The sequence below is a fragment of the Mobula hypostoma genome, chromosome 12 (genome assembly GCF_963921235.1).
Source record: "Mobula hypostoma chromosome 12, sMobHyp1.1, whole genome shotgun sequence".
Lineage (NCBI taxonomy): Eukaryota > Metazoa > Chordata > Chondrichthyes > Myliobatiformes > Myliobatidae > Mobula > Mobula hypostoma.
The window spans coordinates 69,674,760-69,687,353 of record NC_086108.1 but is presented as its reverse complement, the minus strand read 5'-3'; the positions used below and the strand labels follow the sequence as shown (position 1 = coordinate 69,687,353).

Genomic DNA, 12,594 nt, shown 5'->3' with positions numbered 1-12,594 from the left:
ATTTGAGCTATACCTAGCCACACTGTCATGTGTATAGAGAGAGTAGAGCAGTGGAGGAAGTACACACCCCTGAGGTGCACCAGTGTTGATCGTCAGCGAGGAGGAGATATAATCACCAATCCACACAGATTGTGATCTTCCAGTTAGGAAGTTGAGGATCCAATAGCAGAAAGAGGTACAGAGGCCCAGGTTCTGTAGCTAATCGATCAGGAACGTGGGAATGATGGTGTTAAACATTGAGCTATGGTCAACGAACAGCATCCTGACATTGGTGTTTGTTTTGTCCAGGTGATCTAAGCCCATGTGAAGAGCCATTGAAATTGCATCTGCCGTAGACCTATTGTGACAATAGGCAAATTGCAGTGTGTCCGGGTCCTTGCTGAGGCAGAAGTTCATTCTAGTCATGACCAACCTCACATGGTGTAAGCATCACTCATTAGTGTGCCTTGTCTAAATCTATGTGCCTATAAGCAAGTTTATCATTGTTTCTGTACCTGACCATGCTTGTGAGATGATATAAACTCAACTTGATATTAGAACCTGTCATAGTGTTATCAACTTATCTTTGATGCTACTGTCCTGCATATATTATTGTGAACGGAGCTTACCAGCACACCCAGATAATCCAAGCACCACCAAAATTACACTCGATTTTTTTTGCTGTAGAAGACAGGGGTCTCTGCATTGCCCTTTTTGCTCAAATACAATACAAGATAGCTAACAGTATGGTGGCTTCACCTCGAGCTTCCAGATTCAGCGTATGCATAGCTTCTCAAGAATGTTGGGAGTTGGAAGTCAAGGTTAGGTTTTTGGTATTTCCTCAATCACGATGTTTCTCATACTGCCTATGGATGAAATCAGCGATCACGTAAAAATGAATCTTTGGACTTTGTTGATCTTGGAATCCAGGAGATCGTGGAGAAAATTCAAAAATCAGAGGTGCAACTGCACTTGGCAGTCCTGGTGCAAGATTCTTCAATTTTAGTTAATCTTACTTTCTTCCAATACCACTAAAGGTGGCTTGGAATTATGTAGATAGATTAATTTCAGTATTTTCAGCATTATGTTGTACAACTGAACTTCCTAATGGAGCTGAATATGTATCACAATAATAAAATTCAGAATCAGAATAAGGTTTATATTACTAGCATATGTCATGAAATCTGTTGTTTTGCAGCAGCAGTACATTGCAATACAAATAAAAAGCTATAAATTACAATAAGAAATATATTTATGGAATTAAATAAGTAGAGCAAAAAAAAAGAAAATAAGTGAGGTAGTGCATGTAAGTTTATTGTCCATTCAGAAATCTGATGGCAGAGGGGAAGAAGCTGTTCTTAAAATGTCGAATATGTGTCTTCAGGCCCCTGTACATCCTCCACGATAGTAGAAATGAGGAGAAGACGTGTCCTAGGCGATGGGAGTCCCTAATGACAGATACCGACTTTTGAAGATATCCTCGATGCTGGGGAGGGCCCACGATGGAGCTGGCCGAGTCTTCAACTTTAGAATATAGAAACATAGAACATAGCAAAACTACAACACATTTCTGAGAGCTCAAGACCCAAAACAATAAGTTTGACTCTTAACTGACATACTGGAAAACCATTTAATTCAGTTGGAGGAGGCGGTTGGCAATTAAAAAGCTATGATAAATTTTCATCGCCATGAATGATGTAAAAAACACAAGCAAATACCCTTATCATAACAGCAGAACACCGGTCATTCTCATTAACCAAGAGTAAAATAGTCTTCATTTTTCAGCTATTTTTTAAATTGTAAATCTTGTTTTATCTTCAAGCTGGATTGCAGCTGAGGTGAGAAGTGTTTTGTTATTGAACATTACATACATCATCTTTCAAACACATTGTGCTGTTTCCAAATTTTTATTATCTGATGTTTGGCAAAGCAGATGGATAAAATCCAAAAATATGCCTGACAATGGTGAATTTATACTCAATGTTGGAATGTTTTATGGAGATTCTAAGATAGACAGAAGTAAATAATGGTTGTAGAATAAGTAAAAGTGATGGTACACTAACTTGTCTCCCTCTCCTCTCTACAGATTTCCTCCCTATCTTCACCATCCATGCTTTCCCCCCATAAAAGAGAAAGTGTGTTTGGAGAATTCCACATGTAATGATTCCTTAAAATGATTCACTGATCTCCTGCCTATATTGATTTTGCAACATTCAACCCCTGGCAAATACTACTATTCTTCTACCTGTGTATTCAATTTATCCTAAAAAAAATTTCATTTTATTTTTGTTATTTAATATTCCTTTATTTTGATCATGATAACATTTTGTTCCAGTTGTGTTTTTTTCTACCACAATATTGAGCCAGTGGTGAGGAGGGCACATGCAATGTTAGCATTCATTTCAAGAGGTCTAGAATACAAGAGCAGGGACGTGATGCTGAGACTTTATAAGGTACTGCTGAGGCCTCGCCTTGAGTAGTGTGAAGTGTTCTGGGCTCCTCATCTAAGAAAAGATGTGCTGGCATTGGAGAGGGTTCAGAGGAAGTTCACAAGGATGATTCCAGGAATGAAAGGGTTATAATATGAGGAATGTTTGCTGGCTCTGGGTTTGTACTTGCTGGAATTTAAAAGGATGGTGGGGGAGGAAGGGGGAAGGGGGAGGAAGGGAGGGGGGAGGGGGATCTGATCTTATCTGGAATAGGAACGGGAGGGGATCTGGAAAATAAATTGCAAATGGAGGGTTCTGGTATGTGGGTTGGTGAGAGGAGGTTGCAATGAATTTGAATCCAGATCTGGAAAATGGAAAAAGAAACATAATATTGGAGTGATTTGCAGTGATAGAGAGGAAGGATGGGATTTTTTTCGGCGGGGGGGCGGGGGGAGAAAGAAAAGAGATTTCAAGGTATTGTTTAAATTTGACCTGGAACACTCTTCTTTCAATCTCATTAAATTAACTACAGAGTTAAAAATGGCTATAGGGGCTATAGGGAATATAGAATGTGCTTGTACTTTAAGAGGAAATAATGTTAGTCGTTTCTAAGGATAAGAAACAATGGGAGAAGGCATTATGTTTGAAGACTTTACTTGGCAAAAAGATAGCATCTATGTTGCCTAATGAAAATGGAGGTATTGGGGGTGTTACAATGGGTGTTCTGGTGAAGATTTTGATGAGGTTATTGGGAGGCAAGGTTACGGAGGTAAAAAGATTGCAAGGCTTCAGAAATGGGGAAAGGATAGGTAGTTTATCTATATTGATATATTTTGATGAGGTGAAGCTCTCTGAAGTTAGTTTTGGGCATGTTAGTTATGACATTTGAGCTTATATTTCACCTCTACCTAGATGTTACAAAAGTCAGAGATTTGGGCATGTGGTGGCAGTATGTTGTGGGAAACTAAGATGTAGTAAGTGCAGTGGGGAACGTAAGTATGAAGATTGTGAAGGCATGAAGTTTAACTGTTGTAATTGTGGAGTAGAACATAATTCAGCTTATAGAGAATGTGAAGTTCTTAAGGAGGCAGCTGAAGTTCAACATGTTAAAGTACAGTTAGGTGTCTTATGCAGAGGCCTTGCAAAAAGCTAAACTGAATGTTGATGAAGTATTACCAGTCAGAGAAGCATATGTTGGCATCAGTTCTCTTACTAAGTATACTGTACGAGTTGATAAAATGAAGTTTGTGATGTTTATAACATATATGGTGAATTGTATTGCTCAGGCATCTAGTTGTACCGAGAAAATTAAAATTATTGTGAAAGCTGCTGAAAAGTATATTTGTATAACTGTTGTTACCAAATTTAAGTTTTTCTTTGCAGGATTATATTGTAATTAGATGTGATAGGTTAGTTGGTTGAGGGGGTGGTGTTGCAAGTTTTATAAGGAAGGGGATAGGATATGGAGTTGTGGATGTGAATGAAATATATGAGGCACATAGTCAAAATACTGGATTCAACAGGCAGAGGTATTAAAGTGGTAAATTTTTACGACTCTTGTGCAAAGCTTTTGATTGATTTGTTGGAAAGTATATGTAGCTCTAGCTCACTAAGGGTTGTATGGTGTGGAGGTTTTAAGGCATGGAGTTCACTGGCATTGTTTGCAGATGATGGTAATGGTTTTATTGTAGAACTTTTTAGATATTAATAGTACAGATCAGACAACTCCAAGGAAGGATGATATGTTGTTGTATTGTTTAAACATATGGCTGACAACTCTCAAGATAATACTAAAATTCTTGAATCATATTTAGAGTTTAGGCCATCTTCTCCCCACCCTATGGAAAATGCCTGTAGTAGTGCCTATTTTAAAACCTGGGAAACCCTTCTAGTTATAGACCATAGACCAATGTCATTAATGTCTCAGTTGTGTAAGCTTATGGTAATAGAGTGGTTATATTTAAGGGAAAAAGAGGTAATCAGAGTTTTATCAGAGGGGATTTCAGAAGAGTAGAATGACTTTGGATTCAGTTTCGTGTTTGGAAGGTGATATTAGGAAAGCACAGATAAATGAAGAAGTTGTAATAGCAGTATTTCTGATATTGAAAAAGCATATGATATGTTATAGAAGGAAGGGCTTTAGATTAAATTATGGAAATTAAGAGTGAGAGGAAGGCTATGTAATATTTTCGAATTTTTTTATTTGTATTGTCTGTGCAGGTAAGGGTAGGTAAGGTAGATTTGGGCTTCTATGAGATAGATTGGGACCTCACAAGCCAGTATTTGTAGCCCTTTATTGTTTAATATTATGATTAATGATATTTTCTCTGAGTTAGGTACTAGCAAATCAGAAGCTCTGGGTTGGTGGGGCTAAGAATTAGGGGATTATGGTAAAATTTGTGGATAATGGGCATAAGGGGAGACTCTTTTACAGAGTAAATAAAACTGTTGGATTGATGGGAGAATGGGGTAAAACAAGAAGGTAAGGAATTGTATTGACTTGACTTAGAATTGGGCATACTATGCTTAATTATTCCCTGTATTTTGTTGGAAAACATCACTCTGGGATATGTAGGTTTTGTCATCATTATGAAACAGTAGAATACATCCTTTTACAATGTAAAGCATGTAAGATTGAAGGAAACCAAATGCAGGCTGCACTACTATCTTTAGGGGTTGATAGTTTTCATTTAAAAACTTTACTAAAGTTATGGAAATGACTTTAATTTAATTCACAATAGTCTTTCACAATTTACAATCTGTAGGACTTTTAGGGGTAATTTAGTTTTCATCTGATAAAGAACTAGTCAGGGTTTTATTTCACAACACTTCAGTCCAGTTAGTGGTGGTAATGCACCTTTAAGTTGGACTGCTCACCACCATTAAAAGTCAGGGGATATTTCTGGTGACTTTAGAAAAGATTCTTAAAGTATCAGTATTCACATCTGAGATGGTTGCTATTATTTTAGTCTTGGAATTAGTTGAACTATGCCCTGATTAGCTACTTCTGTGATCTGATTTGTTCTCGGTCTTGACATCTATTAAAACAGCTACTTCAAACTGTAGGCCAGACATCCTTGAGATTGTACAACATCTGTTGTGGCAGTAGGGACTAGGCCCATGTATACATTTCCTGCCCATGTTAGGTTTTAATGGAAATGAGGTGGCAGATGTCCTTGCCAAGCAATCATTTAAAATTAAGGATATAAATGTAGTAGTGCCTTTGCATAAGAGGGAGATGAAAGCCATAATTAAAAAGTCTATTCAATCAGTGTGGCAAAAAAGTTGGAATAAGAAAAAGAAAGGATGGCGTTTGTATAAAATTCAGAGGATGGTGGGAACTCAACTGGGAGATGGGTATAAAAGGAGGGAAGGTTGTACTTGTTAGTTTATGTATTGGACATGCCAGGTTGAATAATTCCTTTTTCAGAATTAATGTGCAGGATACAAGCATTTGTAGCGTGTGCGCGTCAAGAAAGAGTGCAGCATATTGTTTGAATTAGTTCCAATGAGGTGCAAATGGAACACCTAATCGCTAAATTGTGATCTTTGGGACAGTCACAGTTTAACATTAGAAGTTTGTTCGGATATCACTGCCATTGTAATGTATAGAATTGTGTATTTGACCTTCTTAAAAACTTTAGAACTTTTGTTATTGAGTTTTTTGGAGGCAGGAATTTAGTGGATATCGTATATACTTCCTATCCCTGCTACACAGTCCAACTCAGTAGGTGGCGGTAGTGTACCATGCATTGCTCTGCCAACTGGTATTAAACTACAAGAACAGAGAAGCTACAGTGAGTGGGCAGGGTTAGAGTGGGAAGAGTTAGAGGCTTTAGCTCAGGCTTTGAGGAGTGGAGGTCAAGGTGATGTTTCTGTTAAGTTCTCTTTTCTTTCTTTCTTATTGCACAAGTAGAAGAGTGGGAATGGAATCAGGTCATCAACATGAAAAGTTCTCTTTTCTTTCTTTCTTATTGCACAAGTAGAAGAGTGGGAAAGGTCATCAACATGAAAAGTTCTCTTTTCTTTCTTTCTTATTGCACAAGTAGAAGAGTGGGAATGGAATCAGGGCGGTGGTGTACCCCTGCATGATGTGGGAAGTCAGGGAGACCTCCAGTATCTCTGTTCACTACATCTTTGAGAAGTGCATCCAACTGCAGCTCTTTCTGGATCATGTTTGAGAATTGGGAGCTGAAGCTGGATGACCTACAAGTCATTCAGGAGACAGAGTGTTCGAGTGACAAGAGTTACAAGGAGGCAGCTTCTCCGAATTTACAGGTCGGTGAACTGGGTCAGAGGGAAAAGCAACAGCAGTCAGTGCAGGTTATCCCTCAATAACAAGTATATTTATTTTTGATACTTTTCAGGGTGATGACCTAGCAGAGGAAAGCTACAGCTGTCTGGTTGTATGGCTTAGAAGGGAAGAGGGGAAGAGGTGAGCAGTAGTGATAGGGGATTTAATGGTTATGGGAAGCAACATACCATTCCGGAATGAAGGGTCAAGGACTTCTCTAATTGAGTCCATAGTATCCTTAAAGGACAAGGTAAGTAGGCAGAGGTTGTGGTCTAGGGTGGTATCAATTACATAGGCAGGAAGGGTGACGAGGTCCTACAGAGTGGGTTCAGAGAGTTTGGTACTAAGATAAAGGATATACTGTACCTCCTGCACTTGCTCTAGATATAATTTCAATGGCATTACCAATTTCCTTCATCTTCATCACCATTTGTCATTCAATCTCTCCTGGACTGTCATCTTGTTCTCTCTGCTCCTATCTCACCCTTGTAATTCTAAACTTGTATCATGTCTAACATTTCACAGCTAGTCATTGAAAGGTCATCAACATGAAATGTTCTTGTTTATCTCTGTCCAAAATTTCCTGCCTCACTTGCTCTGTATTTACAGCATTTTGTCTTTTTATTTTGGATTTCTAGCACAAGTTTTTCTTTAGATAGAATGCTTTGACGAAATGTTTGGTTATCTGAATGTGGCTCCATGCCATATTTTAATGTGCTGCTATTCTGAAGCATTATGGAATGTTTTTCTCTGTTGAGGGAACTGTATTTTAAATGAAAGTCAGACACATTCAGAATTGGAGCAGTTGTAGGCCAATCGATCCACCAAGACTACTTTTTAAAATTTTAATTAAATCACTGATATCTAATTTAGCCATTACTCCACATTCCTATTACCAGCAGTACACTTTAATACATTTTCCTATCACTTATGTATCTACCTCTACCTTTAAAAAAATACAAAGATTATGCTCACATTTTGAGGAATTCTTCCTCAAAGTGTTGACCATAGACTTTATATTTTGAGATGGAAAATTAAAATGCCTCCTATCTTAAAGGAGCAACATTTTATAGAGTATTGTGTTTATAGCTAGGGTACCAAAAATTTTTGCCTATCACTGTATTTGTTAACATGGAGCAGAGAGTGAGTTTGTAAATCTAGCAGGAACAAAGGATATTGGGAATGGTGAGGATGAAGAAATGTGGGAGGGGCGTGGGACAGGTGGTAGAGAAGGAGTGCCAGGTGGGGAATGGCATGGGTTCAGATACACCCAGACCTGAGACACCAGGCAAGGTCATTTGATTCCAAATAATTGCTTTATTGATCATTACAGAATGTTTCTCTGGTGCATTCCACTTCCTCCCCTCTCCCTTCCCTTCTTCCAACCACAATTCCTCTCCCTGCCCCCTTCCCACTCAGTCCACAGTAAAGACCCATATCAGAATTGGGTTTATCATCACTCACATATGTCATAATTTTTGTTTGCGGGAGCAGTACAGTGCATGCATAACGTTACTAGAGCACTGTGCAAGTCTTGGGCACCCAAGCTAAATGTATGTGCCTGGACTATTACATATACTGTATACAACCAGTAGTTATTAGTTCCAGGTTCTCCCAGAAGACAAAGCATTCTCTCCATATCCACCTTAACAAGATCTCTTGGGATCTTGTATGTTTCAATCTTGTCCCTCTCCCTCTTTAACATGCCAGTCTGTCCACTTTTCCTCATAAGTTAACTTACCCATTCTAGATAGCTGTACTATTTTAGTAAACATTCTCCCAATAGCTTCCAACATAATAATGCCATTTCTTAACACTCCTGAAGTAGTCACACCAGTTCTCAAGTAGCTAAATCATAACATCCCCACTTTTGAATTCATTTCCAGTAGCAATAAATGACAATGTTCTATTTGATGTCTTAATTACTAGTTAGACAATATGCTACCTTTTGTGAATCAAATAGTAGACACCAAAGTCCCTCTGTATCACAGATCTTTGAAGTCTCACACCATTTAGTTAGTTTTTTTAAATGTTGATTGGTAAAATAGGAAACTTCATATTTTTGATTCTTTGCCTGTGTTCATTACCTAATTTTGCCAGGAATGAGGATGGATTTTCCTTTGGTGTTAATTAGAGCTGCTTCTGGGGTTTGTTACTAAACTGAGCTCCTTCATTCATATAGTAGGCTAGTGTGTCTTGTCATTTTATGAATGCGTTTAGATTTGAATGCTTTTTTGGTGATATGAAGACCATGAAGAAAATTTAGAGTGATTGATGTAGCTAGATCAAACTTCTCTAGTTATCACAATACTGGAAATTTCCCTCTTAGGACTTAAAATGCAACTTGAATGTACAGTAGCAAAACTTAAGACACTTAGGCAGGCACATGAACTAATAGAGGGATATGGACCTCGTGCAAGCACATGGGATTAGTTTAGAATAGATTTAACATTGTGGTCAATGTGGGCAGAAGAGCATTTTCTTGTTCTGTACTGTTCAATGCAACAGTGTTTAGAAGTGGGTATTATAATTAATGACAAAGCACAATGCATGCATACATTTAGATTATTTTATGCTTGTTACTAGTATTTTTTATATAAGGAGGGTTATCAGTCTCTTGAGGAAATTGTCATTTTGTGCAGAATGTGCATACTTGAAAACGCGAAAGAATACAAGTTTCAGATAGAGGCTGATCATTTAGTGAACCATAGTAGGCAGTCTGATTCCTGGTGATTGAGTTAATTAGTGGCAGATGCACACTAAGAAAAAAAATTCCATTGCTTTTGGGAGCAATTAGTTTATTGCAGGGAGGTAGCTATTTAAGAAAGTCTTAGTAATTAAATAAAGGAAATTCTCAGGAGCAGGAGTATATATTAATCATTTGCATTTTACCTTGCCTCCAACATAAAAAAAAAGCTACAAAAATTCCAGATGCCAAGAAACCAGATGATTGGAACACTGAGATGGATGGTGAATAGAGTACAAGGTGAAGATTTGAAATGTTAATTTAAAAAAAAACTGGTGAACATCTTTCCTCTTAGACTACAACTTCTTATCAAGCTACATTGTCATGTTGAGAACCACCGAAAGTTTTGAACATGGATCCTAAATGAGATGACGGGGCGGGTGAGATGTTGAGATCTTCATCAGTGAGAGAGGCAGGAACATGCTCATTTAAAAGTGGTGTATGGAAACATTTTTTCCTCCGGCAGTGGGCCTTTGGAATTTGCTGCTCCAGAAGGTGGTGGAGACTAGATAATTGGAGATGTAGATAAAAGGCAGAAATAGTTCAAATTTTGGAAGATACAGGGATTATGGACAACTGGACTGAAGAGGAGCTGAAGCAGCATAGATCATCCATGATCATGTTGATTGATGGGGCAGGCTTCAGGAGCCAAGTGCCCTACTCCTGCTCTTAATTCCTTGTTCTTGAGGATACATACTTAATGCACAAAAGAGATCCAAATGAGTTGTAATGAGAACACTTTCTATACATCTCCAGCAATTGAGATGTTGTACAGGGAAAATTATTTCAGGAGAATGCATTCCTAAAGAAAATATTTTGGATTAGGTACCAAAAGCAACTCTATGCTCTTGATTTTGAGGGAAACAATATCTTAAAAAGAGATTACATGAGATGCCAGAAGAACAGATAATTAGGCTTTGTAGCACAGAAATGGGTATTTTGACCCAACTTGCCCACGTCAACTAAGATGCCTATCTATACCAACCCTATTCACCTGCACTTGGCCCACATCTCTCTAAGCTCTTCTTATCCATAATGTAGCAAGGCATTTTTATTCTTGTACTCAAGTACTCTTGCAATTTCAACCTATTTAATACTTTCCCTCCTAAGTAAGTTTGGAAATAATAATATATGATCCCTTAACAAGTTGATGCCCTTTAGTGTCCCATAAATCATAGCCCACCAAGCCTAAAAGGTCTTGTTTATTGGTTCTCTTAGTTTTGTATATATTAACTAATTCTCAGTCTACCCCAGTAAATTATCCCCAATTCCTCTTGCATGAGCCTTATTCATAACGTCACATGAGGGACCACTTCAAAAAATTTGGAGAATCAAGTACACCATAACCCATGGTTCCCATGAGATATATTCCTAAGAAAATCAGTATATCAGTCCATATTGACTCTGTGCCTTCACATTATTTCCCAAGAAACTTGTACAGAATCCTTTAAGATTGCAATCTTTTCATCACTCCCAATATCAGCTAGCAGATCAACATTTCCACATTTTCTTTGACCTTTCTGAAATAGCAGGGTCACATTTGCTACCTGCCAATCTGTGGGCACTCTTCCAAAATCTATAGAATGTGAAAAGAGCCTTGCCACCTCTATAACCCCTGTGACCAAAAAGTTCCATTCAAAAGGTTCAAAGGAACATCTAAACAAGCCTGATGCATTTTGGGAACAAGTCCTGTGGACTGATGAAGTTAAAATAGAACTTTTTGGCTGCAATGAGCAAAGGTATATTTGGAGGAAAAAGGGTGCAGAATTTCATGAAAAGAACCCCTCTCCAACTGTTAAGCACAGGGGTGGATCGATCATGCTTTGGGCTTGTGTTGCAGCCAGTGGCACAGGGAACATTTTCTGGTAGAGGGAAGAAGGAATTCAATTAAAAACCAGCAAATTCTGGAAGCAAACATCACACTGTCTGTAAAAAAGCCGAAGATGAAAAGAGGATGGCTTCTACAACAGGATAATGAATCTAAACATACCTCAAAATCCACAATGGACTACCTCAAGAGGTGCAAGCTGAAGGTTTTGCCATGGCCCTCACAGTCCCCTGACCTAAACATCATCGAGAATCTGTGGATAGATCTCAAAAGAGCAGTACATGCAAGACGGCCCAAGAATCTCACAGAACTAGAAGCCTTTTGCAAGGAAGAATGGGCAGAAATCCCCCAAACAAGAATTGAAAGACTCTTAGCTGGCTACATAAACGCATTTACAAGGTGTGATACCTGCCAAAGGGGGTGTTACTAAGTACTGACCATGCAGGGTGCCCAAACTTTTGCCTCGGGTCCTTTTTCATTTTTGTTATTTTGAAACTGTAAAAGATGGAAATAAAAGTTTTCTTGCTTAAAATATTAAAGAAATGTATCATCTTTAACCTTATGCCTTTTGGAAGTTCGTCTTTTACTTGCTTAGCTATTCACAGTAACAGAAATTTTGACCAGGGGTGCCCAAACTTTTGCATGCCACTGTGAGTGTAAGGTGAGTAGAGCAGGGGGCTAAGCACATAGCCTTGTGCTGCACCTGTGCTGATGGAGATTGTGGAGGAGATGTTGTTGCCAATCCAACCTGACCGAGATCAGCAAGTCAGGAATTCAAGGATCCAATTGCACAAGGAGGTTTTGAGGCCAAGGTCTTGAAGCTTATTGATTAGTTTTGAGGGGATCATAGTATTGATAGGGGCATAATGGCTCCAGTGCAGAAAATTTATATTTGACCATGGGCAGCAGTTTCTAAGGAGTTGGGGGAAGGATGAATGAAAATAGTTTGAGACATTACTAAAACATTCATGTATTCAGATAATTCTCTGAAACATATGTTTTGTATTTAATAATAACATCTGAAATATGTTAAGTTTAGGAAGCTGCCAAGAAGGGTTTAATAGTGATCGGAAGTCCAACATGTACAGCAAGACAGTTGGGTTTTTTTTTAAAAAAGGCAGTGCAGCACATATTCTTCACAAGGGAAGACAAGATCAACTTTAAAAAAAATAAAAATGCTGTAAACGGAAGCATTCAGTGTTCAAAGTGGGTACTGGGTGAGAATAATCATTTAAAAAAAGGCAGAAATGGCTGGGTATGTCGGAAAGATTGACAAGTTTGGTTAAACAATGGGTAATTGGCTCATGTACACTGAGCT

General features: G+C 38.2%; 1 protein-coding gene across 1 annotated transcript in view; it reads right to left on the bottom strand.

Moving 5' to 3' along the window:
- Positions 1 to 12,594, bottom strand: part of osbpl9 (oxysterol binding protein-like 9) — a 345,172-nt gene that overhangs the window by 202,079 nt on the left and 130,499 nt on the right. The gene's annotated exons all lie outside the window — the stretch shown is intronic.